The sequence below is a fragment of the Cervus canadensis genome, chromosome 3, assembly GCF_019320065.1.
Source record: "Cervus canadensis isolate Bull #8, Minnesota chromosome 3, ASM1932006v1, whole genome shotgun sequence".
Lineage (NCBI taxonomy): Eukaryota > Metazoa > Chordata > Mammalia > Artiodactyla > Cervidae > Cervus > Cervus canadensis.
The window spans coordinates 35,789,096-35,815,968 of NC_057388.1; the positions used below are offsets into that span (position 1 = coordinate 35,789,096).

The window sequence follows — 26,873 nt, forward strand, 5'->3', positions numbered from 1 at the left end:
ACTCTTTCAAGGCCAGCTGTAAGATCTCTGCTCAGAAAGGGGTCCCAATCCTTCTTTAAGGACCTTCAGTTAGTTAAGTTAGACAATTTGCAGTCTTGATTGTATCTATAGAATCCCTTCTCTTTAGCCATATAACAATCATGGAAGTGACAGCCCTTCTTGATTCCAGGTCCCACCCTTACACCAGGAGAGTGGATGATGCATGCGAGCTGTCTCAGAATTCTTCCGCCCTTATTTTATTATTAGACAACCATCATATAAACACTAAAAACTAGAAAATGGGAAAACTTACTCCTTTTCACTTAAGATGTTCTCAAACTTTGAAGGAGCACTCAGATAACTATCATCATTTTTGCCTCAGGCAATCTGTGCTTTGCCACATTGGTGCTGATCCATCCCATCAGGAGTCAGGAAAGCAAATCCCAAAAGCTCGTTAACTGCTCATTACTAGTGTAGTCATAATTAGTTAGCTGAACTTTTCACCCTCTACAAAAAAGAGTTCTCTGTACTGTGGTTTAAGCCATTTTGCACAATTATTGTTAATAAATGTGTGGAAAAACTGTACGACAGTTCTTTTGTAATGTACAGGATCAAGTTACTTCTAAATTAAGGTTACATTTCATGAAATCTCAGAGATCTCCTTAAATTGTGTGCCTTTCCCTGCCTGTATAAACTAGGTGATTCTGTAAACTTAATCAGCATCTAGTTTTCCTTATATGTATTTATGGTGTGGTCATGTTTTCTAACTAATGTCCCAGTTACAGAGTATTAATGCAGGAATGTTCATATGTAACTGAAAGCATCCATGTGTGATTTCTCCTCTTCACTGAGCAGATTCAGATGAATAGCTGTGGCTTCTGCTTTTCAGTGAAAGTATTAGAAGATACTTCTTCACAGTACCTAAGTACTGGGTACTCAATAAGTTTACCTGGGGAAAAAAAGGAGGCCCCTCTTATCTTGCATGTAGGTGTGCCTTTGCTCTGTATCTTGCATGCCTACTGACTTTGTTTTAGAAGTACTGCTGATTGTCTGATTTATTTAGGATTTGTCTTGTTATACCTCTAGCACTAATTAATTTGCTAACATGACGGGATTCTGGCCAAAGTAATTGTCTGTCTAATTCAGTGCTTTTCACACTAACTGTACTAAAGGAACAGAGTTTGTTTATTTTTTGTAAGTTTCATATTCATTGCAAATGTGTATTTTTGTAGCATACAATGAAAATCAGTAGAAAAATAAGATTTAAAAAGGTATGAATTTTTGTTTTTAAATAATTATGTTCAGTAGTCATTACTTTTTCAGACTGTTATCAAAGTGTCTAAACACCCTCCATTTCTGTACTTTACCTGAGCTGGATTTGCAGAGCATAATCTGAGTAACTCTAGTTAAATTGATTTGGCTATTTAAGGTAACTAAATGTTTTCAGTTTGAAGTGGCATAAAAAGAAACAAAATTCCCCAAATTGAAAGTTTTCATGTTAAAAGATTTTTTTAAAGTGATATGTCCTACTTTAATGCTTATCTTTTATTTTGGCTATTAGATAGAAATGGCATTTTTTCTTGAAGTCATCGTAATACTTTGGCTTGGAAGGAGCTGCCAGTTTCACATTGTTACATACTATAGTTCCTTACCTGAATTTTATGTTCTTCACAAGCACACTTATTTGACTTTTAATGTGTTTTCTTTAGAACATTTACTGTTTGCCATAGGTCTAAACATCTGCTATCAGTAAAGCAAATATTTTGGTACTGTACTGAAGTTAAATGGGCTGCATACCCTTTTTAGGACCATTTCAATAAGTCAGGACTCATATGAAGATAACTAGTGTTCCCTTTTGTTGGATTATGGAATTATTTGGATATATTAAAAAACAGAGGGACACAAAATTGTTACTCCACAAAGATTTTATGTCCCAGAATCAAGATGAAAACATTTTAAACATTCCTGAGGTAGGTTGAGGTTTTTTTCCTTTTCCCCTCACCCCAGCTTGTCTGTACAAAATTATATGTATAAGGTGTAGTTAGTCACTGAGGCTGAGGCTATATAAAAAAAAAAAAAATATATATATATATATATATAAAACTTCTCAGATTTCAGAGTGTCTGCTGAAATATAAAAGTATAAACGTTTTCACTGTGTTGAATAACATCCAGAATCAAAATGATTCTTGCAAAAGGCAATTAAATTTTTTTTTTTTCAAAGAATGCAGTGTGCCATTTATCTTTGGTTCAAATGCTCACTTCGTAAGTAATGAGAATTCAAGAATGTAGGATTCACTTTCTCCGTATGCATCTGTGCACTTTAAAGTTGACATGTATATTAAAAAGCTTTATTGGACAAGAATATTTTTGCTTTCTGTTGGTTCAATTAGAGATTTTTCTGACAGTTTGTTACTAAAGATGTCCTTAAGTTACATACATAATTTTACCTAGCAAAACTGAGGCATATTAAATTATGTCAGTAGACTGACACAATAAGATTAGCTGCTCTTTATTTTCTGTCTTTTCTTGCAGTCCTTCTGAGTAATATCTTTCTCTATACACTTATTCCTGAACAGTTGTCTCAAGGATTTTTATATGATTTTTCCAGACTGCTGAGAAACTAGTTTCCTAAGAAGTCAGAATTATATGTTTTAAGAATGTCTTAAAGGATTCTTACTCTGTTCTTCAGTGGATTACTTAAAACGAATTGAGTTACACTAGATCTTTTTATAAAGATGTTGCTTCTTTCAGCTAATAGTTGGGATGTCAGATCAAGAACAATACCAGTCTTAACAGTGCTAGACAAACTCTTGGCTAAACTTCCCAGAACAGTAATCTCTTTTAAATGACTTTCAGGATAAGCTCACAAAAAATACCTTGTTGACAAACTCTTGAAACTTCATGGATTTTTACATAGTAAAACTTGTAGCTGTTTCTATGTAGTTCAAAGAAAGATTTCTTTAAAAGGATGTTCAATTCAGCATATTACAAAGGCCATTGATTTTAAGAAATCAGTTGAAATCTTACCGATGAAATTGTCCAACACCTTGGTAATCATTATAGATAATTATTGCAATAAAATATCAATTATTACATTTTATGTGCATATCATTTAAAATATCTTGCCAAGATGACCTGCATACATGAATATTTTAATGTAATTTAATATATTTGCAATTTGGCCAGAAATATGGGTAGAAATTTAGAAACAGATGTCATTGCCTTATAAATGTCACATCTGAAAATAAAGTATTATCTTTGTAGTGAGCAGCTTTGGTTAGGGGTTAGTTAGGGCTATTTCTTAGGGCTGCATGAAACAATAGGTAGGGAAAATATGGTTAAAGACTATATGAACAAGAAAAACAGAACCTTTGCTGCTTAAAATTAAATAAAATTTTTATTTTATTTTTATCTGAGAGGTTATTCTGTTGACCTTAGATGGCCCAGAAATGAAAGTCTCTGCAGTATTCTTTCTTTTCCCTGACCATCCTCAATCTTTTAATTAAATTTCATTTAAGGCACACCTATGCACACGTGATCTGATTAAATCTGAGCCAGCCCTTCCTCCAGGTGAGCTTCTTAGAACTGACACGCATCACATTTAGTGGTATGGAGGCACTCACCAACTGTGTTGAAATGTGCTTTTGTATCCATCTGCTGATTTTTGGCTATTTCTCTGCCACTATATTTCTTCGTTTCTTGATGGAACAGGTGTATACAAGCTCTTTCTTGGTTTTATGCTCCATCCATGATTTTTCATTTGACAGTCAGAAGCAAAGTTTTATTTATAGATAAACTGGTTTAAAAACTTGTATTTAAAGTGGTGTGTTTCAACATCTGTTTAGTGATCCTAAAGTTCTAGAGGTAGAATCAGAAACGAAGATGAGATTAGCTGGTTCTTGTCTTAAGCCAGAACCTAGAAAAATGTAAACTTAACCTTGCACAATTTCTCAATGAAAATAAAAGTTAGGGGAAGATATGATGAAGTTGGAGCCCTTTTAAAAATGTCCTTTAAAGTTTTATTCCAGTCTTTGTTTTAATAAACTTATGTCTTTCAGAAAAGAGGGGATATATTTATACATACAGCTGATTCACTTTGCTGTATAGTAGAAACTAACAGCATTGTAAAGCAACTACACTGCAATGAAACTTAAAAACAAACAAAATCCCAAAATAAGACAAAATAAAAAGTTACTCTTGTATGGACATTAGAGAAAGTCTGATTCCTGTGGAATTTTCTGTTGTGTGATTCCACATTACTCTAGCCTGTATTGAAGAAGATAGCATCTGTCAGTTTGCTCCACAGACCATCTGCATAAATCATGAATTTACTCAGAATCTAAGGTGGGCCCAGGAACCTGCTTTTTAACAGCCCTGCCAGGTGATGCTTATGAATTTTCATGTTTAAAATCATGGCGTTATGGACATCTTTTAAGAGTAACTAGCTGGCAGCTTACTTTGAGGAGTTTGACTTCGATGTGGCAGATCCAGTGTAGGTAGAAAAACCTCAGAACATATTTTAAAAATGACACCTTAAGGGCAAATGAAGTACCAGAAACTGGTTAGAAAGGTGTTTACTTTCGGGGAAGACTATAATGAACCAGAGTTTCCAGCACTCAAGTTCAACAGTTTTCATTTTGATAGTTTTGTGATTCTTAACCCTTAAAAATATTTTGATAATGCTATGTGCATCTTCTTTCCTAGGATGTTTGCATATGAGAGCCCAAGTTTGTTTATGTTATGATGGTTTCTCGGTTAGAGGATGTTCACATATACATATCAGTCATAGAGTTTTCTGTGTTTTTGGCATAGCAAAATATTTATTGTAGGGTATTAGAAAATACTAGTAGGAAAAGTATGTGACAGGAAGTCCACTATATAGTAATTTATGAGCACAGTTTTTTTCACTGTAAATTTATATTCTGAATGAAATTGGAACTTGCTTGACTTAACACATTACTGACCAGGAAATTTTTGCAGAAACTTGTGCCTGTGACTGGTGATTTGTTATGTGAGTGAATATTGAAACCCCAGGTGCATTTGAGTAAATAGTGACAAGGTTTTTTTGCACTTAAGAAACTTACAGCGTGTCAAATCAGTCTTCTTTCCTTCTGTAACACCCAAGAAAACACCTTTTATCCTTCTGGTAATCATCTCTCTTTATTATTTGAAATATCTTAACATTGGAGAAGGAAATGGCAACCCACTCCAGTATTCTTGCCTGGAGAAGCCCAGGGACAGAGGAGCCTGGTGGGCTGCTGTCCATGAGGTCGCACAGAGTCGGACACGACTGAAACGCCTTAGCATGCATGCATGCATAGAAGGAAATGGCAACCCACTCCAGTGTTCTTGCCTGGAGAATCCCCGGGACAGAGGAGCTGGTGGGCCGCCGTCTATGGGGTCGCACAGAGTCGGATACAACTGAAGCGGCTTAGCAGCAGCAGTAACCCTAACATTGAATCTGTTTTAATGATAATTATGCTGTTTTGGGTTTATTTACCAGAGGCCATTTATTTAAGTTGATATTCTAAGATTGAGTTAAAATAAGTCTGCTGTGCTTTTTTTTTTTTTTAGCCAAACTGCTATATTATGTATGTATATGTGCTTTATAAAACTTAGGGATACGAAAGGAGTCCGAAGGTTACAAAGAATGCTTATTAGGCAAAAAGGAAAAGGCAGATGTGTTGTAATATAAAACAGTGAAAAATAGATGATTATTTTTCATTCTGTTGGCTCTTTTTCTGTGCTTCAAGTTCCTTATGTAAGCCTTTTTGTGAAATCCCTGTCTTTCTAAAAGTAATTTGGGATGTGGGGTAGGTAGGAAGAAATAAGAGTGTAAAAGGTGCAGAAGATATACCGTAAGTGAAAGTCTTTAGAAGCACAATGAACTAAGTCCCCTTTAACCCATAGGTGGGCTAGCCGAAGGAACTGACATGGACTCACATTTAATAGTATGGAGGCAGTAACCAACTGTGTTGAAATGTGCCTTTGTGTCTTATCTGCCTCTTTCCCTATCCCTCTACCACTATATTTACTCCTTTCCTGATGGAACAGGTATACACAAGCTCTTCCTTGGGTTTATGCTCCATCCAACATTTGAGACCTGCCCCCCCCTCCCCCTTTTAAAATTCAAAAGACCTCTTCTTTCTGAAACATGGGATAAACAGAATCTTCCCCGAGAGGTGGTTTTAAAGGGAGTCTATTACCAGTGGTATATCCTCATTATGTAGACCATATAAATGCAAATCGTAGTTTAAGGGAGGAGTTTTCTCTGGTTCTGTTTTGACTTTGTGATTGCAGCTGTCAAACACTGTCAGGTAAAGATCATCTGGGCTTTCCGCTCCTGAAAGTTTTCTCACCAATGTTTTGCCATAGAGTCGTGGAAAAAGCTGTGAGAGCATGATTTCTTGGGGTTTTCTATGTAACTTCAGATACTACCCCTTAGAACTCCTGATACTATTCTAAAGTCTTTGTAGATAGTTATCACTGGCACTATAAAGAAAGCTGAGTGCCGAAGAACTGATGCTTTTGAACTGTGGTGTTGGAGAAGACTCTTGAGAGTCCCTTGGACTGCAAGGAGACCATCCAGTCCATCCTAAAGAGACCAGTCCTCGGTGTTCATTGGAAGGACTGATATTGAAGCTGAAACTCCAATACTTTTGGCCACCTGATGCGAAGAGCTGACTCATTTGAAAAGACCCTGATGCTGTAAAAGATTGAAGGTGGGAGGAGAAGGGGATGACAGAGGATGAGATGGTTTGATGGCATCACCGACTCTATGGGCATTAGTTTGAGTAAACTCTGGGAGTTGGTGATGGACCGGGAGGCCTGACCTGCTGCAGTCCATGGGGTCTCAAAACGTCGAACATGACTGAGTGACTGAACTGAACTGATCAGTGGCACATAATAAAGTGCTGATAAGAAGCTGGACATAGCTAGTATAGAAGTACTCTGAATATATGTGGTATTTTATGATAATGAAGCAAGAGTGCTATTTTACATAATTATGGTTAGTGGAATACCAGTGTGGTAGATTAAGAGGGGAAGACCATTGGAATAAAAAGATAAAGATATTTTGAAGGACTTGCACTTGAAGAAGTATAAAGGATAACTGAATCATAAAGAAATAAGTGATACAGCCAGTGTTAGAGGAAGCTGTGGCCTGATGACCTTCTTCCTACTCTGATTTTTCTGAATACTTTACATTCTGAATTGAAGATTGAAAATCTGCTCTACGTAAAACATAATACAAATTTATCAAAGGCATGTATTCTCCAAAATTGTTGTTGTTTAAAATATGGAAACAAGAACCTCAAACTGCTTAAAGCAATTGTTCTGTAAAGTATATCACAGAGAAGATATTCTAGCATTTTCCAAGATATAGCAATAGATTTCCTCTTTATATTCATTTAGGTGCATTTCTGAAAGTGTTTCTCATTCTTTTATCTTTCAACAAGCGTGGTTCTGTTTCTGGCCGTAATGATGTGGTGGGTTAAAAGTGGTGTTTTATAAAAACAAAACAAAACCATGAGTTGGTTATGAGGTAAAAACTGGAAATTAAGAAGTTTTTAAAGTTATTTGATATTACATGCAGTTCAGTTTTGATTCATTTATATTTCTTACCAATCTTCATTTCTACTAAATTCAGAAAGTATGATAAAGGCTAGACTATTTTGTTTTAATTTTATAGTATATTTCTATACTATATACTATAGTATATATACTATATAATATACTATAGTATATATATATAATATATATAAAATTATTTTATAGTATTTGGGAACAATTCAGAATTATAATTTTGACAAGTTAGAAAAATCAAATCAAAGAAGCTTCACTGAAAATAACTATTGAAGTTTATTGAAATGTACCTAGGAAAAATAGTATTACCACATGGAATTTATTTTAAAAAACCACTAGTTTTCCCATACATTGTAAGGCTGGGTTTCTCAGGCTTGGCACTGTTGATATTTTGACTAGATAGATCTTTGTGACAGTGGTCTGTCATATGCTTTGTACTTAGCAGCATCCTCGGTCTACCTGTTAGAGGCTAGTGGCAATTCTCCAAGTCAGAGTAATTAAAAAAACATCTCCAGACATTGTCAGATGTCTTCTTGGGTGCACAATCACTCCTGGTTGAGAACCACTGATCTAGATGGAATCTGCACAATAAATTGGCCCCTGCTATGTATTCCTCTTGCCAATGATGTCTATTTTTGGCTCACTCCCACAATGCTTAGGTGGTGTTTGCATTTTGCTAACATTTTGTCACATCAGTGAGTTTTGTTCATTAATCCCTGATAATAAGTATGCCATTAAAAGAGTAAATTAGCTAGTTCAAAATATTTTCTAAATTAAGCTGTTAAATTTAGTGCTCGGTGAAGCAGGAAGTGTATTTATTTAACATATAGTCACATGTGCAAGGGTAAAATTCTCCTGTTCCTGGAGATCTCTGAATTTCCTGAAGGAAAATTTTGTAGTGAAACTTGTCTTTAACAGAAGCATATTGGTGTCTGCTTTTCCTGCCGAGTCTGGAGCGGAAATGAGACAATCTCTCCTGTCCTTGGGCACAGTGAATAAAATGCTTTGTAGATACCAGAATTGCTGGACAGTTGCCAGGGTGGCCTGTGGGCAAACTGTAATTAACATGGACATAACACTTTCCTTACGGGAATTTGTTTCACCTGGGTAAGCGGCATAGTAAACTAATGAAGGTTCTTCTTGGTTGAAAGTACTCCATTTTTTTTCAGGGGGGGAACAATTGGCAGAGTCCTGAAACAGTAAGTCCTTCTGGGACAAAGTCATGGCACTGCTCAGTTCTGTTGGTAGGTATACTGTAGAGTGTTCTGTCTTATGTGGAGCTTTGAAATTTTATAGTGCTGGTCTGAACTGATCACACACCAAAAATATCCTGATGAGTATGAAATGAATACCAGGTGTTTCTGCTCATCTACGTTTTTCTGTAAATGGAGAATAGCTACATGCTGTTTGTTCCCTTTTAGGACAGTGCAGTTACAGGAATGGCAACACCAAGTGGTGTAGTGTAGAAACAGTAATCCCAATGATCACTGTCCACATTGGTTAGCAGGGAATGCTATTACACAGTGAAAATGGAAACCCAGAATCTCTGGTCCAAGATACTCTTTTTTTTTTTTTCTCTGTTGCTCAGTCAAAAAAATTTCTTTGCTTCTTTTTTTTCCCTGTCTGTTAAATACAAATAGTTTATCTTTTTAGTTGATTGCCTTAAATGGGGGTCTTAAAATAATTCAAGACAAGACCCCAAAAGAGTCCGAAATGCAGTACTTGGATACAATCTCAAAAACGACAGAATGATCTCTGTTCGTTTCCAAGGCAAACCATTCAATATCACAGTGATACAAGTCTATGCCCTGACCAGTAGTGCTGAAGAAGGTGAACTTGAACAGTTCTATGAAGACCTACAAGACCTTCTAGAACTAACACCCAAGAAAGATTATAGGGGATTGGAATGCAAAAGCAGGAAGTCAAGAGATACCTGGAGTAACAGGCAATTCTGGCTTTGAAGTCGAGAATGAAGCAGGGCAAAGGTTAACAGAGTTTTGCCAAGGCACTGGCCTTAGTAAACACTCTCTTCCAACAACACAAGAGAAGACTCTACACGTGGTCATCACTAGATGGTCAGTTGATTGCATTCTTTTCAGCCAAAGATGGAGAAGCTCTGTACAGTCAGCAAAAATAAGACTGGGAGCTGACTGTGGCTCAGATCATGAACTCTTTATTGCTAAGTTCAGACTTAAATTGAAGAAAGTAGGGAAAAATCACTAGACCATTCAGGTATGACCTAAATCAAATCTTTTACGATTATATGGTGGAAGTGAAAAACAGATTCAAGGAATTGGATCTGATAGACTGAATGCCTGAAGAACTATGGATGAAGGTTTGTGACATTGTATAGGAGGCAGGGATCAAGACCATCCCCAAGAAAAAGAAATGCAAAAAGGCAAAATGGTTGTCGGAGGAGGCCTTACAAATAGCTATGAAAAGAAGAGAAGCGAAAGGCAAAGGAGAAAAGGAAAGATACACCCATTTGAATACAGAGTTCCAAAGAGTAGCAAGGAGAGATAAGAAAGTCTTCCTCAGAGATTAAGGCAAAGAAATAGAGGAATACAACAAAATGGGAAAGACTAGGGATATCTTCAAGAAAGTTAGAACTACCAAGGGAACTTTTCATGCAAAGATGGGCTCAATAAAGGACAAAAATGGTATGGACCTAACAGAAGCAGAAGATATTAAGAAGAGGTGGCAACAATACACAGATGATCTATACAAAGAGGATCTTCATGACCCAGATAATCACGATGGTGTGATCACTAACCTAGAGCCAGACATCCTGGAATGGGAAGTCCAGTGGGCCTTATGAAGCATCACTACGAACAAAGCTAATGGAGGTGATGGAATTCCAGTTGAGCTATTTCAAATCCTAAAAGATGATGCCGTGAAAGTGCTACACTCAGTATGCCAGCAAATTTGGAAAACTCAGCAGTGGCCACAGGACTGGAAAAGGTCAGTTTTCATTCCAATCCCAAAGAAAGGCAATGCGAAAGAATGCTTGAACTACTGCACAATTGCACTCATCTCACATGCTTGTAAAGTAATGCTCAAAATTCTCCAAGCCCGGCTTCAACAGTACATGAACTGTGAACTTCCAGATGTTCAAGCTGGATTTAGAAAAGGCAGAGGAACCAGAGGTCAAATTGCCATCACCCGATGGATCATAGAAAAAGCAAGACAGTTCCAGAGGAATATCTACTGTGCTTTATTGACTATGCCAAAGCCTTTGACTATGTGAATCACAGCAAATTATGGAAAATTCTGAAAGAGATGGGAATACCAGACCACCTGACCTGCCTCCTGAGAAATACTATGCAGGTCAAGCAGCAACAGTGAGAACTGGACATGGAACAACAGACTGGTTCCAAATTGGGAAAGGAGTATGTCAAGGCTGTCTATTGTCACCCTGCTTATTTAACTTATATGCAGAGTACATCATGCGAAATGCTGGGCTGGATGAAGCAGAAGCTGGAATCAAGATTGCCGGGAGAAATATCAATCACCTCAGATATGCAGATGACACCACCCTTATGGCAGAAAGTGAAGAGGAACCAAAAAGCCTCTTGATGAAAGTGAAAGAGGAGAGTGAAAAGTTGGCTTAATACTCAGCATTCAGAAAACTAAGATCATGGCATCTGGTCCCATTGCTTCATGGCAAATAGATGGGGGACCAGTGGAAACAGTGACAGACTTTATTTTGAGGGGCTCTAAAATCACTGCAGATGGTGATTGCAGCCATGAAATTAAAAGACACTTGCTCCTTGGAAGAAAAGTTATAACCAACGTAGACGGCACAGTAAAAAGTAGAGATATTACTTTGCCAGCAAAGGTCTGTCTAGTCAAAGCTGTGGTTTTTCCAGTGGTCATGTGTGGATGTGAGAGTTGGACTATAAAGAAAGCTGAGCCCCAAAGAATTGATGCTTTTGAACTGTGGTGTTGGAGAAGACTCTTGAGAGACTTTGGGGCAGCAAGGTGATCCAACTAGTCCATCCTAAAGGAATTCAGTCCTGAATATTCGTTAGAAGGACTGATGTTGAAGCTGAAACTCCAATACCTTGGCCACCTAATGGGAACAGCTGACTCACTGGAAAAGACCCTGATGCTGTGAAAGGTTGAAGGCAGGAGGCGAAGGGGACGACAGAGGATGAGATAGTTGGATGGCATCACCAACTCGATGGACATGAGATTGAGTGAACTCCAGGAGTTGGTGATGGACAGGGAGGCCTGGCATTCTGCAGTTCATGGGGTTGCAAAGGGTTGGACATGACTGAGTGACTGAACTGAACTGAATTAATTCAGATCTGTTTTCTACTCTGATCAATGTAGGAGAGGCTAGAAATATCTGCTTTTATGTGATTAACAATATTTCCGTTTCATATTGTCCACTCTCATACTTTTCTCCGGCATATCATTTTATTCACAAAACAAATATACTCAGATACTTTGTAAAATCTAGTGCATTTCCTCACATTTTCTCTCTTCTTATAGGTGTTCTTCTTATAGGTATTCCTACATGAGCAGAATAATCACTGCCTTTCCCATTCTCTACTACAGACTAATAAAGGAAAAGATATCTACCTTCCAGCATTTTATTTCAGCCCAGGTCTTTTTCTTACTTATCCTCATGTTGGGCTTGACCAGGACCCTTTTGGTTTCTGCTTGTTACTCAGCCTGCTTGTTGATGCTACACTGTCCCTTTCAGTGTCCAGGTTCAGACACCAAATTGTATAGTCGTGGTATGCTCAGGCTCCATCACCAGTATGCCTTACCATGCATTCCAGTATATGGTGTCATTAGTAGGAAGTTTAGATTGTATATTATTAACGTATATGTAACATATAGTAAAATGTTGAGTATTTATAAACTAATATACATATGTCTGGATTGTAGCTATATCAACTCTAAAAAAAAAAGCAAAATAGTTGGGACATACTTGTTCTAGCTTCTTCTTATCCTGAATATATGCTTTCCTTTAAATGCATTGAGATGTGGGATATTTATTTTATATCACACAATATTAATCTTTTTAAAAAATATTTTTATTTTGTGTTGGGGTGTAGCCAATTAACAGTGTTGTGATGGTTTCAGGTGAAGAGTGAAAGGACTCAGCCATGTATACATGTATCCATTCTCCCCCAAACCCCCCTCGTATCCAGGCTGTCATATAACATTGGGCAGAGTTCACTGTGCTGTACAGTAGGTTCTTGTTGGTTATCCATTTTTTTTCTTAAGATACATATTTTATTCAAGTATAGTTTCAGGTACACAACAAGATGGTCAGTTATACATACACATGTGTATTATTTTTGAAATTATTTTCCTTTTTATGTTATTATAAGATACTGACTATAGTTCCCTATGCTAACAGTAAACCTGTTGCTTGTTGCGTATCTTTTTTTAAATAAGACTCTGACATTCTATTCATACTGAGTCAAACAAGTAGTATCAAAATGTCATAAAGGTTTTAGTTAGGCAAAAATTCACAAGTCTTCTAAAGTATATGTAGTATAATCATTATATGGTCTTTTTCTTTTATCTCATTTGTTTCACTTTCTCTATTTCATTTTCAGTGCTCCCATTTCATTTAGTGTATGTTTTCCAATTTCTCCATCTTTTTTTTTTCTTTGGATGTTCTTTTTCAAGCCTTTATCAAGCATAGTAGAAAAGCTTTTGTATATATACACATATAATATTAAACTTTCTATACAGCGGTGAATTATCAAGCCATGCAAACAGTGAACACGAAGAACATTCTTAACTTGTGTATTATGTGTGAGACTGCTTTTGAGTCCCTGCATGGGACACTATCATAGGTTGACTTGTGTTCTCCCAGAATCACTGTGTTGAAGTTCTAACCACCTTTGCCTCAGAATGTGTCTTTAGTTTATAATGGGGTCTTTGCAGATGTAATCAATTTAAATTAGTTCAAGCTGCAGCAGGGTGGGCTGTAGTCTATGACAAGTATCCATATAGAAAGAGAAAATTTGGACTCTGACACAAACATAGGGACAGTGCCGTGTGCTGCCAAAAGCCAAGGACCCTCCAGAAACTAGGCGAGGGGCCTGGAACACTTCCTCCCTGGTGCCTCCAGAGGGAGCAGGCCCTGCTGACATCTTGATCTTAAACTTGTAACCCTCAGAACTGTAAGGTGATAGATTTCTGTTCTGCACCACCCCGTTTTATGGTGCTTTGCTTTATGGCAGCCTCAGTACGGTAGTGCAGACCCCAGGTCTGAGCTGCTCTGCTGGGGAGGTCAGGATATCACACTGAGTCATCCGGTATCTGATGGCTCAGATTGTCATCAGATACTGTAATTATTTCAGTGGTTTCATTTTAAATGAGACATCATTAAAAATAATTCCTGTAGAACGTTTAACTATGAATGCTTCATGTATTTATACTCCCAGTATTCTTTTACTGGGTGTGTTTATATGTACTTGTTGTCACTCAGTCATGTCTGACTCTTTGCGACCCCATGGACTGCAGCACGCCAGGCTTCCCTCTCCTTCACCATCTCCTGGAGCTTGATCAAACTCATGTCCATTGAGTTGGTGATGCCATCCAACCATCTCATCCTATTTCATCTCCTCCTTCTCCTGCCTTCCCTGATCTTTCCCAGCATCAGGGACTTTTCCCATCAGGTGGCCAAAGTATTATAGCTTCAGCTTCAGCATCATGTACTAGCCATACACATATATGGTTGCCTGCTAACTGGCTTGTCTTTGAGATGTTTTTTCTTTTAAAAATTAAGATTGAACTAATGAAAGAGTGCAATACATTTAAGCTAAGGAAAAATATTCAAAGGCTGCTGTTGCATATTCCTACACAGCCTGTGCAGTGGGTAAGAGTCATGCAAAACCTACCTGGCTAGAATCAAGATGTGTGCAGCAACGGAGCTTGTCTTGAGATCTCGGAGGTAAAAATTCCAGGGAGTTTCATGCAGCTCCTAGATTGCAATGCCAAAGGCATTTTTCTGGTCTTCTCTTACAAAGAGAGACTTTTATCTGATATTATTATGCTTGTACTCATCCCTGGCACAGCACCAATGGGTCTGCTCCAGATTTAGGAAAATATGTGATGGATGAATAGGATGATTCTTGCCAGACAGACTTCCCAAGAAATAAACAGAACCCTTAGGCCTTTAAAGATTAGTTTAATTAAAAAAAAAAAAAAAAAGAGGCCAAATCGGAAAGCTTTTATTTCTTCTCATAAAATAATATGATAATAGTACCTTCTAGTGTGGGACATTTCTGTTAGAAGAGTATGGATTTGTTACTGTGTACATTTTTAGGATGCTGACGATGTGATTATAAGTACAAATGGATAGCTAGCGCCAGAGCATTAAACACACAGTTTCACCGAGGTGTACACTCCCAGGGTGTACAGTCTCTCAGAATCGAAGGTGGGGCTCACTGTGAACTATCAGTGCTGGTACTGTGTCCACCTTCTTGAAGAAAACATTGTTATAATAAACCTTTTGGACGCATAGGCCTCCCTAGAGTGGGTCACAACCACTTGTCTGCGGAATCAATACTGCATATGTCTTCTTTCAAGATTTGATGCTCTTTGCTCCCTGGTCACGCTGGATAGATGCTTGATATGGGCTTCTAACACTCATTGCTTCTCTTACTTACCATAGATTAACACTCTATATTTCATTGTTGTTATGCTTAGTAGTTCTTTACACTTGTCATTTTTCCTGAAGCTTGTTTGATGGTTCCAGAAACTAGCTGTATAGTATATGTGTAGGGTCAGTTGTGACCTAGACTTGCTTGCTAGCCATGGGCCCATGTTTATAGTGTTTGACACTTCAGTCTCCGTTACCTCATCAGTGAAATGCTTTCAAATGATCTATCTTACTGAGTGGCTGTGACATTCAAATGTGGTGATATTGTGGAATACTCAAATGTGGTGATATAATGGAATACTTTGAACAAGCTGTAGAGCACAATATTGATATGTGACGTCAGGCTATTCATTTTCCTCATTTAAGCCAGTGTGTTGGATTTGTATAATATTAAACCCATCATTAAGATTGGTGGTTCTGTTCCTTGCTTTTTCTGTGCTCATCTTATGTTTGAAAAGCAGTGTTGGCTTCCCAGATGGTACTAGTGGTAAAGAACCTGCCTGCCAGTGCAGGTAGATGTAAAAGACAAGGGCTCTATCGCTAGGTCGGGAAGATCTCTTGGAGGAGAGAGCGCAGCAACACCCACTCTAGTATTCTTGCCTGGAGATCCCATGGACAGAAGAGCCTGGCAGGCTGTGTAGTCCACATAGTCAGACATGACTGAAGTGACTTGGCACACACGTAGACACCCACCATCTTGTTTAGACACTAGCAGTTTTGTTCTATGATTTTAAAATTATGACTGTGTTACAATTGTGTCTTGGTTTGTCATTTTAGTATTTCATTGGTATTCTAGTACTTCCGGCATATAGAGATTATAAATATCATTCATGATAATATAACCTCATTAGTAAAATATTCAGTGTAATGTTTCTATAAATATGCATTGTATCTATAGATGCACATACACATCATGTATCTCATGTATCACATATGTATTGCATCTATATAATATATAGGTACCTAGGATGAGATGGTTGGATGACATCATCAACTTGATGGACTTGAGTTTGGGCAAGCTCTGGGAATTTGTGATGACAGGGAAGCCTGGTGTGCTGCAATCCATGGGGTCACAGAGTCAGACACGACTGAGCAACTGAACTGATGTAAATATGTGTGTATATGTAACATATACAATTAATTAGGTTAGTAAGATATATATATATATATATACACACACATATATATATTATTTTTTGGTCCATGGGGTCACAAAGAGTAGGACACAGCTGAGCAACTGAACAACAACAAAATAATTAAACATTGTGAATCATGGGCTAGGCAGTATATTAGTTCTTGAAGAAACAAAGGCATTGAGCAAGATCATAGCTTAGATAATTCATGGGACAGCTATAAGAATACTTAATACTTGTTTTTACTTATTATTAATACTTATTTTACTTTTATTATTTTTTTCTAGATTATTTTGGGGTAACAAGTGTTTTGGTTGTAATCAAGAATTAAAAGAAAAAAACACTGTTTTTTTGTAAACCACCCATACAATAGGATAAGCTCCATTTATTTTTCTATGGAATAATGAGACTAGCCAAAATCAGTGTCAGACATTGTTCTGGAGCCCCTCAGGGACTTGTTGGTCATAAGGATATGACCAGCAAGTCATAGAGATAGGAAGACATCTGAAGAAACAGTCTCAGCCCAGGCCTAAAAGTGCAGACCTGTCACTTACTTGGCTGAGAAATCAGAGCATGAATAGAAATAAACTTGCTGATGACCCATTTAACTCTGGGCAAATGTTAGATATTATAGAAGGGAAATTAATAAGTCAATACAGTGTTCCTCTTGTACAGACATAAGAATGATTCTGCAGTCAAAAACAGTGATTGAGAAATATCCACTTAAGAAATGCTCAGAAAAGTTATCCAAGAAATACTCATGTAGGCTGTGTAAATCTGTTTAGTTTGTATAACAAATATATATGCGAACTAATTCAAATAGTATTATTTCTTTTTTAGATACATTGAATATAGTTAAAATACTTTAGCAAACTAAATACCTTACTTGTAGCAAACTTACTTAGTTATACTTACTTAAAAGTAAGTATAAACTTCTTGTTTATACTTCTATGTTTGCTAGTAGTTTATAAGCATTTTGGAACTTTTTTTCCTCAACATTTTACATCTGGAAGAACTTGGGAAATATTTCAGTTACTTCTGAGTTTAATACAATGTCTTGTTAATCTCAAGGGAGGTATATGATGTTTACTCTAAATGGACCTTCTGAATTTTAAGTATTTTTAACATAGATTTCTGCATACCAATAATTAATGACTTCTGGTCTAAAGAATAAGGTGAGAAGCAACTTAGTACATATACTGTTTAAAAAATAAAACTAGTTTTCACCAGATTTACAACTGGTTTCTATTTCTTTGAGAACCAAACCAGGAAAATGGCTGAAACAGTTAGGACACAGATAGCTTCAGATACAAATACAAAAGTGTAACATGTGAACAGTCTCTGGGAAGATAGATCAAGAATCCAGGGGTGATGCCTGTGAGATGAACCCAGAATTTTGATCAAAGTTTACTTTTTAAAATGACTTCCCATGTATTCCATGACACCTTGTTGGGAGGCAACTTGATTACATTGTTTGAGATTTAGGTAAAGTGATAATGATTAATCACGAATCAGGATTTTTCTGGGATCTGTTTTAATAGATTGTGTGTGTGTGTAGGTTTTGTTTTGGCTTGAGCTTAGGAGTTGAATGTTTTGAGGCACTATCAATTTCTATGAAATAATTTCAACTTTTCATCAAATATAAGCATCTCTAGTATATGCATGTTGTGAGAAATGCACCAAAATGCAAAATTTCCTCTATCAAAGTTTACCACCAGGAAAAAAAAAATTCCCCAAGATATTTTTCACTTCTATCATGCTCTTTCTGCCAGAAAAACAGGAAGAGGCAAACCTGTTTAGAAAAAAGGCTTTGAGATTTTGGATTCTTAGATGTAAATAGTATGTGCCTACTTAAAAACATCAGCAGCAATTAAAATAGTATTGCTTCTTGATGGTTCGATCATCTGCTGCTCATTGACTAATATCAATAGCTTATTGTCACCAGTAACTATCATCTGTAGTATTTATTGAGTGCTAGGGGCCAGACAGTAAGCTAGTGTCCTGCTGATACTGTCTTATTTAATTCTGACCTCAACTTTATAAAACAGGGATAGACATTATTTTCACCTTTCATAAATGAAGAAGAAGCTGAGGTCTTGAGCAGTTGAATTCTGTGCTTCAGACCAGCAACAGTGGACAGGGGATGCAGCTCTGAGCTGATTCCAGACTTACTCTCCTCCTCAACATTTTATTACCGTCTCATGCAGACTATTCTGGACCAAACATTTAAAATAGCATTTAAAATAAAGATGACCTTATTTGGCTCATGAAATATGTTATTAGGAAGTCTGTAATTTTCCTTTCTCTGGGCCAGTGATTTTTCAGTGGAAGACATTAAAATTGCTATTTCTCTGGATGTGTTAATAACTCTTTTAACTCTTGCTTCTTAGACCAAGAGTCCCGGAAAGAATACATAAAATATTAACAGATAAACAGTTTTTTCCCAGAATAATACATGTGAAAGAAATCTTCAAAGTAAGATAGGCAAATGAATATCAAAGAAGCTTATTTTAGAGTGTAATCCTACGAGAGAGCAGTCTTGAAAGATTAAAAAAAGATTCTCTTTATGATTATGAATATGAAACAGTTGGAATGAATTCAGTCATGGCAACATAACTGAGGATCATTTCTGAAAGTGAGGGATACAGAAAGTTAAAAGACTCATTGCTTGGTGCTGAGGTCACCTGCTTCATAACAGACTAAAATAGAAGAGAACAAGTGTTAGGAATTCATTCTGCCTTCCCAGTGCTTTTGTAGTTTTATTTTTAGAGCTCTGCCGACAGTAGTTGGAGCATTGTTTGCCCTTCTGCGCCTGCTCAGTCAGACTCAGCCTCTCTCTCGCAGTCTTTGCCTCCCTCGACAGGTGTGAGGGACTTCCTAAATGTTGCAGACCAGTCACCTGTCGTCAGCCACCCTGAGGTAGCTTCTTTCTTCACTCACTGAGCTCATAAGAGAGGTAATTTTTATCTGACTGTTAACATGCATTACTTTTTTCTTAAGGCTGAGGTAATCAGAGTAAAAGGGTGTTGGATAGATAGTGGTGCAAGAGTGGTGGAAAAGTACTTAATAAAGAGTATGTGTTTCAAATACTTAAATATTTAAAATCCAGGAAACAATAGTGAGCAGAAGGGATCTTAGTGACTTTCTCAGAAACTGTCAGCAATTCATGTTGTTCATTGAAATTAAGTGTCATTGAGTGGTTTTAAGCACAGATGCATATTTGAATTACCAGAGATGTTTTCAAAAAAACATTATTTACTTCCTATCCTAGAGACTATAATAATTGGCTTGGTATTGATATTAAAAATTTTTCCCCCAGATGATTTTATTGTATAGCCAGGGTTGAGGACTACTGACAGAGAACTCAGCAATTAGTTCTACTTTTGCCAACATCTACATCATCTTGGGTACCATACTTCAATAGGTCAGTGTCCTGTATTAAGGACTGTTAGAAGAAATAGCATATTTTAAAACTGGAGAGCTGTGTGAGGTGCGTTCAGAATTATATGCAACCATTTATATTTAGCTTGCATGATTTGTAGAAAATAACATTTTTAAATGTACTTGCATTAATTAAAAAAGAAATAGCACAATGCTTTCACTACCTGACCATCTACATATAATGGTCATTCAAATATTTGTTGAATACCTACTGTGTAGAAAACACTGATGGAAAGCCTAAAGAGTCTGGCATTGTGTTTTGTTCTGCAGGAATTTGTGATCTGGTGAACTAACAGATATAACTTAGGAAGTAATTAACATCCCATAGCGATGTGTGTTTCACAGCAGTGTACAGTGGTGCTACAGTGAATGCAGAAAGAGTAACAACTCTGGGCTTATGCTGTCATGGAGAGGGGGAGAGTTCATAGAAGGTAGGACACTTGCAGTGTTTACCAAGTTGCTGGTTTGCAATCCTCCCCATTACAGTTTTTCTTTTAAAGCCTCAGAGACTGAGAGGGAACTTTTTGTTGGTGGCTTAAAGTTCTGAGATCAGATCACTAATTTAGACCTGTCTGTTCTTCCCTTATAGGTAATTATTTACAACATTATCTTGGGCCCACCCTAATTACCTGATTACCAATTGTGTTTACATCTGCTTGGTGCTTGAATATGATGCTTATGTAAGACAAGAGTAGCTTTTGAGCTGGCCTTATAGAATGAACAGAGTTTAGGTGCCAGTAATAGTAGGTTGAATTCTCTGCTTCAGCTATCAGGAGGAACATACTACACAAAGGTTAAGAGAATAAAATCTGATTGAGAAAGAAACTGCAATAGAAGCAGAGTTCATAGAGTTCTTCCTTCCTGTTCCCTATCTGCTAAGTGTATTTTGATGATTATCTTTTGTTTCCAACTTCTGCCAGGTAGTAATTACTTTTATTTAGTAAAATGTGAGGTTCAAAGAGTTTATAACATCATACATCAGGAAGCCATCAAGTCAAGACTCAAACATAACTCAGTAACCACTCTGATACCAGAAGCAGTGCCCTTCTACTCTGCCGTGTTGCCTTCTATAAAGGATTAATGAGCAGAGATAGAAGGAAGGTACCAGGGAGAGACTGGGGTGTGGAATGCCTTCGATGGATTTCATCCCGATGGAAGTGGGTAGCCACTGAAAATTTCTGAAGTGGGAATATATTTTAGGTATTTTAGAAGGCTTATCTGGCAAGAATGTGTAGGTTATATTAGTTCAATAAAAAAGCGTATTCATTCAAAACCTGTTCTATTGAATACATATTGTGTTCTACACGGTATGTAGTCTCTGGGAATGGAGTTGCATTAATGAGTGCTTTTAATCTAGAACTCTCTATATCATGTACTGTGCTACACACTTTGGAGAGAAAGAGAAATACGAACAGCGTCTGCCCTTTACATGCCTCAGACTGAACTAGCCTGTTGGATAACTGGGTCCTTGTTGGTGTTCTTGTGTGCCCAGTTAGTTGCAACAGTGATGGCTTCCAGGAGAGGAAGGTAAAACCGGGATCACCAAGGCTTTTGTAGTGGTCCGGATGGTTTCAACTCAAGCGGTTAAAGAAATGGAAGGATGGAAAGAAGAGATAACTGTAAGAACAGGCAGAATTTAGTTACATGTTACATGTGGGAAAAGTAGGGACAATCAGAGACAGTGTCAGTAGGATTGGTCTGGGTAACATTTTAAAATTTCCCATCTACTCACATAAAGCTGCCAAAATAGAGGAGTGAGCATTTAAGATGTTTCTCTACTGTCTACTTTGTTTCTTTGAACCTTTATGTTTTATTTCAAACAAACCTCTTAAAAGCTCTGTCACCATGAATTAATATGTAGCATGCTGCGACGTCGTATATTTGTGCTGTGCTCAGTCATGTCTGGCTCTTTGTGACCTCATGGACTGTAGCCCGCCAGGTTCCGCAGTCCATGGGATTTCTCAGGCAAGAATACTGAAATGGGTTGCCATTTCCTACTCCAGGGGGGTCTTCCTGATCCAGGGACTGAACCCAGGTCTCCTACTTTGCTGGCAGATTATTTACCACTGTGCCACCAGGGAAGCCCTAGTGTTTCAAATATTATCAATTTTTAACTTTCAGCGTGGAAATAAGTTCATCTTATGTTATATAACTTTCTCTTTATGAAATGTATGACATGTAAGACTATGAAAGATACCACTCCTTGCATGTTTCTTTATAGCAAAAGAGAATTCAGTTTGACGTGTTGTGTTAAGAAAGATTATATTAAGCAAGAGAAAAATTATGTATTAAATTATATAATATTCTTCCTGCAAAGATCTAATAGTTCACTAAATTTGATCAACATGTTTTTGGAACTGTCTTTCTTGATGCATATACTCTTTCAAGAAAAACTATGTAAATACCATTAGGTGTCAATATTATGTCTAGAGTACAGAGTAAAATTACTTCATTGTAGCATTAAACCGTCTTCCTGGTCTTAGTAGAAGTTCTGACCTAGTCTATGTGTTTTAAGTAAGCAGAGTCAAGAAATTCCTCAAAACCCTATGGACACCACACATTATCTACAGCGTAGACATAAAAACTATCATGTTCATAATAATTATTGCTATTTCTCAACTGTATGTCAGTGTTGGTGTTCTCAATAGATATTTGGACATGTGCCATTCCTTTTTGTTAAAAGGAACCCTGATTCAAAATTCTAGCAGCGAGCTTAGTCTTTTTTTTTTTTTTTTTGGCCAATGTGCAGATTATCAAGAAAAACTTAGTTAATAAGTATATTAATAGCAGTACTTTTCCAATATTTGGGGGATACAGGAATGTATATTTTATGGAGGTACAGAAATATGAGACATTTTGTGTATGTACGTTTTATTTCTCCAGTGACATGAAAAAGTCTCACTGAAGCAAAACTACATTAATAGGGATGTCAAATTCATTTCCCATTGTCTCTTCAGATTTCAAATACATTTTCAAAGCTCTAGCAAAGTAAGCTCACACACCTGGTATGTGTGCTCTTTGTGTTCACACTACTTAGGGTGGTAGGCAGAACCCTCAGAAAGTACTTGAACAAAGAATTGGAGACAACTGTCAGGCAGCTATAAAATTAAGCTCTGCTAGAGTTTTCTGTCTGTGCCAATCACATTCTTCAATTCGGCAGAATAGTTTTACTATTAACATATCTGCCTTATTGGACTCCTTATAATATTTTTAGAGGGGTTCAGTTCAGTCACTCAGTCGTGTCCGACTCATTGCGACCCCATGAACCGCAGCACGCCAGGCCTCCCTGTCCCTCACCAACTGCCGGAGTCTACACAAACCCATGTCCACTGAGTCGGTGATGCCATCCAACCATCTCATCCTCTGTCATCCCCTTCTCCTCCTGCCCCCAATCCCTCCCAGCATCAGGGTCTTTTCCAGTGAGTCAACTCTTCACATGAGGTGGCCAAAGTATTGGAGTTTTAGCTTCAACATCAGTCACTCCAGTGAACACCCAGGACTGATCTCCTTTAGGATGGACTGGTTAGATCTCTTTGCAGTCCAAGGCACTCTCAAGAGTCTTCTCCAACATCACAGTTCAAAAGCATCAATTATTTGGTGCTCAACTGTCTTTATAGTCCAACTCTCACATCTGTACATGACCACTGGAAAAACCATAGCCTTGACTAGATGGACCTTTGTGGACAAAGTAATGTCTCTGCTTTTTAATATGCTATTTAGGCTGTTCAAAACTTTCCTTCCAAGGAGTAAGCGTCTTTTAATTTCATGGCTGCAATCACCATCTGCAATGATTTTGGAGCTCAAAAAGATAAAGTCAGCCACTATTTCCACTGTTTCCCCATCTATTTCCCATGAAGTGATGGGACCAGATGCCATGATCTTAGTTTTCTGAATGTTGAGCTTTAAGCTAACTTTTTCACTCTCCTCTTTCACTTTCATCAGGATGCTCTTTAGTTCTTCTTCACTTTCTGCCATAAATGGGTGATGTCATCTGCATATCTGAGGTTATTGATATTTCTCTCAGCAATAGTAAATAGAATATGTGGTTGTTGACATTAGTTTTTATATATATGGACCTACCATTTGAAATTGCTTAAACATAACTGTTAATTCATTATAACTACTGAAAAAATTTTAAAATTGATTAGCTGGTGAGGTTGTAAAGAAAGTGGAAAGTCTAAAATTAACAAAGTAGAGAGGGGGGAAAAAAAGCTTCCAAGATTAAAATAGGTAAGGATTTACAGAAAAGAAAAGCAATGTGTTGAACACTAAAGCTACGATTTCTGAGCCAGATTGTCTCCAAAATGAGAATTTTTAAAAAAGATTTTATGTTTTAGAGTCCTGGAGAAGGGAATGGCAGTCTACTCCAGTGATCTTGCCTGGAGAATCCCATGGACAGAGGAGCTTGGGGGACTGGAGTCCATGGGGTCAGGGAGAGTCAGACACGACCAGGTGACTACACTATATTTTAGGGTAGCTTTATGTTCACAGCAAAATTGAGAAGAGAGTAGTACATTGATTTCCCATATCCCTCCTGCCCCCACATGTGCACAGCTTCAGTGTCAGCATCCTTTTCCTTTTACATAAAGCACAAGAATCCAAACTGTTGCTCAAAGATAGGAACACTTGCCGATGTGATGCTCTGTGATGTTACTTTGGGGGGAGTCTTCCAACCAACACCATTCAAACTCCAGTCCCCACACTTGAAAAATGGTTCCAGTTGTACAGACTTGATAATTTGTGCTGTATAATACATGCTGAGACATGTTCTTTGGAATCCCCTTCTACATTCCACCTGCAACATTGCTATTGGCCCACCAGTCACAGTGTGAATTCCTAGACTTCATCCATTATTTTCCTATTGACCAGCTTCTGTATTTTATTCAGGTTTTGTTTTTTAGCTTTTTTAGCAGGTGGGCAGAATGTTGTATTGCCTTTACTGATAAATGTTTTCCCCAATTTTAGAAATATTATTTTGTTCACCTAATCTGTACATCTGAATTTATATGGTGATTTTAAACCTTAATTCTATGTCCTCAGACCATTCTGCTAAATTTTAATATAGAATTTTATATTTAAATTTTAATATATTTAAAAGTAATGTGTATTAATGGTCTATTATTTTCATGTTACTATTATCATAATTAGACATAAATCTTCATTTTTAAATTGAGAGCACTTACTATATTTTGACACTGGTCATATTTTATGTTTGGAATCCCCATGAACAGTGACATGAAATGACCAGTCAGATAATCATAAAATGGTAAAGAGAAAGTTAATTTTTTTTTTTTTGCTAATCCTCTACAAAATTTATGATAATACCAATAGAATTTTATTTGACCAGTTTTGAAAGACTATAGCTCCATGGGAGTAACTCTCAAAAACCGCTAAGTCAGGAAAGGCAAGTACCTTGGATGCTTTGGATTTTTCTGTTTAAATCTCCACTCACTGCCTCAAGTAAATATAGACTTAGTATCTGAGTGACAGCAACAAATGCTGAAACCTAACCCTAAATTCTCAGTGCTTCAGTGGACCATATTTGGCAAATCACTGTACTCTCTGGACTTTACTGATCTAGCAAATATCTTTTCTGTTGACACCAGAGGGAGAAACTATGTGAGACATAGGGCACACAGGCTCCTGGTTTTCTTTTCTGAGTGTAAAATTATTAGTAATGACTGAGGGTGAGGAATAAGGAAGTAGTCTTAATTAAAAGTTATCTTGTGGTGCAAATGTAGAATTAAAGTTTGGCTTTAATCGAAAGTTCTATGATGCATACAAAAGCAAGCATAAAGGAAATATAATAAAATTTATTCCCCTATGATTGAACTTTATTTGAAATTGGAGCCTTAAGAATAATGATAGAGAACTTAAGCTAGTTACTTTTAACTAACCTCAATCAATTTGAACCCATTTGAACTAGGGCTGGCAGTTTAAGATCTGAGGATGGCTTAAGTAGCTTCTCTGGCTTTGGAAAGGAAGGTTTTGTCTAACATTCTTTGAAGTGACAGAGTTTGGCCTCTGTCCCTGCTGCAGATACCTAGATGTGCTTGTTCCTTCACATGTCCTCTGTGTCCTCCTTATTGCAACCCTGAGGTTCCTTCAGGTCACTGGCCTCAGCCACTTGCACATCTCTCTTGGCCAGGGCTTCAAGAACTTAGAACTCTCATCCAAGAATTTGACTCTTTCCTTTCATCTTTGTACTTTGGTGTCCTCCTTTGGCTACTGACTCAGTGTAGGGGTTGGGAGTGGAGGGTAGAGAAAGGGGGAAGAGAGTGAATTCAGTTCACTGCAGTAGGTTTTATCCCTTAGTGGTTTAGTCACTAAGTCATGTAAGACTCTTGCCATCCCATGGACTGTAGCCTGCCAGGCTCCTCTGTCCATGGGATTCTCCAGGGAAGAATACTGAAGTGGGTTGCCATTTCCTTTTCCAGGGTATCTTCCCAACCCAGAAATTGAACCCGAGTTTCCTGCAGTGCAGGCAGATTCTTTACTGACTAAGCTATGAGGGAAACCCCCCCTTTCTTAAAATCTCTTTGCACATATTAAAAACTATTCTGTATTTACAGTATTAATATATTTTCCTCATAGAATTGGGATATTTCTATTGTCATTACATTTGGCAAGGGAGTATTGTTGAATTTGGGTGATGCTGGAAGCTTAATCAATCCTTAAAAAACCTGTAAATCATAGATAAATAACTTTTTCCTCAATGTGATGTTTGAAAAATATTCTCCCTTCGGTTCAGTTTAGTTCAGTTGCTCAGTCGTGTCCAATTCTTTGTGACCCCATGGACTGCAGCATGCCAGGCTTCCAACTCCCAGAGCTTACTTAAACTCATGTCCATCTAGTTGATGATGCCATCCAACCATCTCATCTTCTGTTGTCCCCTTCTCCTCCCACCTTCAATCTTTCCCAGCATCAGGGTCTTTTAAAAATCAATCAGAAAAAAAGAAAAAGAAAAAAAAAATCAATCAGTTCTTTGCATCAGGTGGCCAAAGTATTGGAGTTTCAGCTTCAGCATTAGTCCTTTCGATGAATATTCAGGACTGATTTCTTTTAGGATGAGCAGGTTGGATCTCCTTGTTGTCCAAG

At 37.3% G+C, this 26,873-nt stretch overlaps 1 protein-coding gene across 9 annotated transcripts in view; it reads left to right on the top strand.

Moving 5' to 3' along the window:
• CACNA2D1 (calcium voltage-gated channel auxiliary subunit alpha2delta 1) overlaps positions 1-26,873 on the top strand; it is a 508,655-nt gene that overhangs the window by 15,343 nt on the left and 466,439 nt on the right. The window contains exon 1 of one of the 9 annotated variants that reach the window (XM_043462911.1): positions 18,725-19,290. The exons of the other annotated variants lie outside the window; for them this stretch is intronic. The gene's annotated coding sequence lies outside the window, so the exon portion shown is untranslated. Of the gene's footprint in view, positions 1-18,724; positions 19,291-26,873 lie in introns of those variants that run through there. 9 annotated transcript variants of the gene reach the window in all.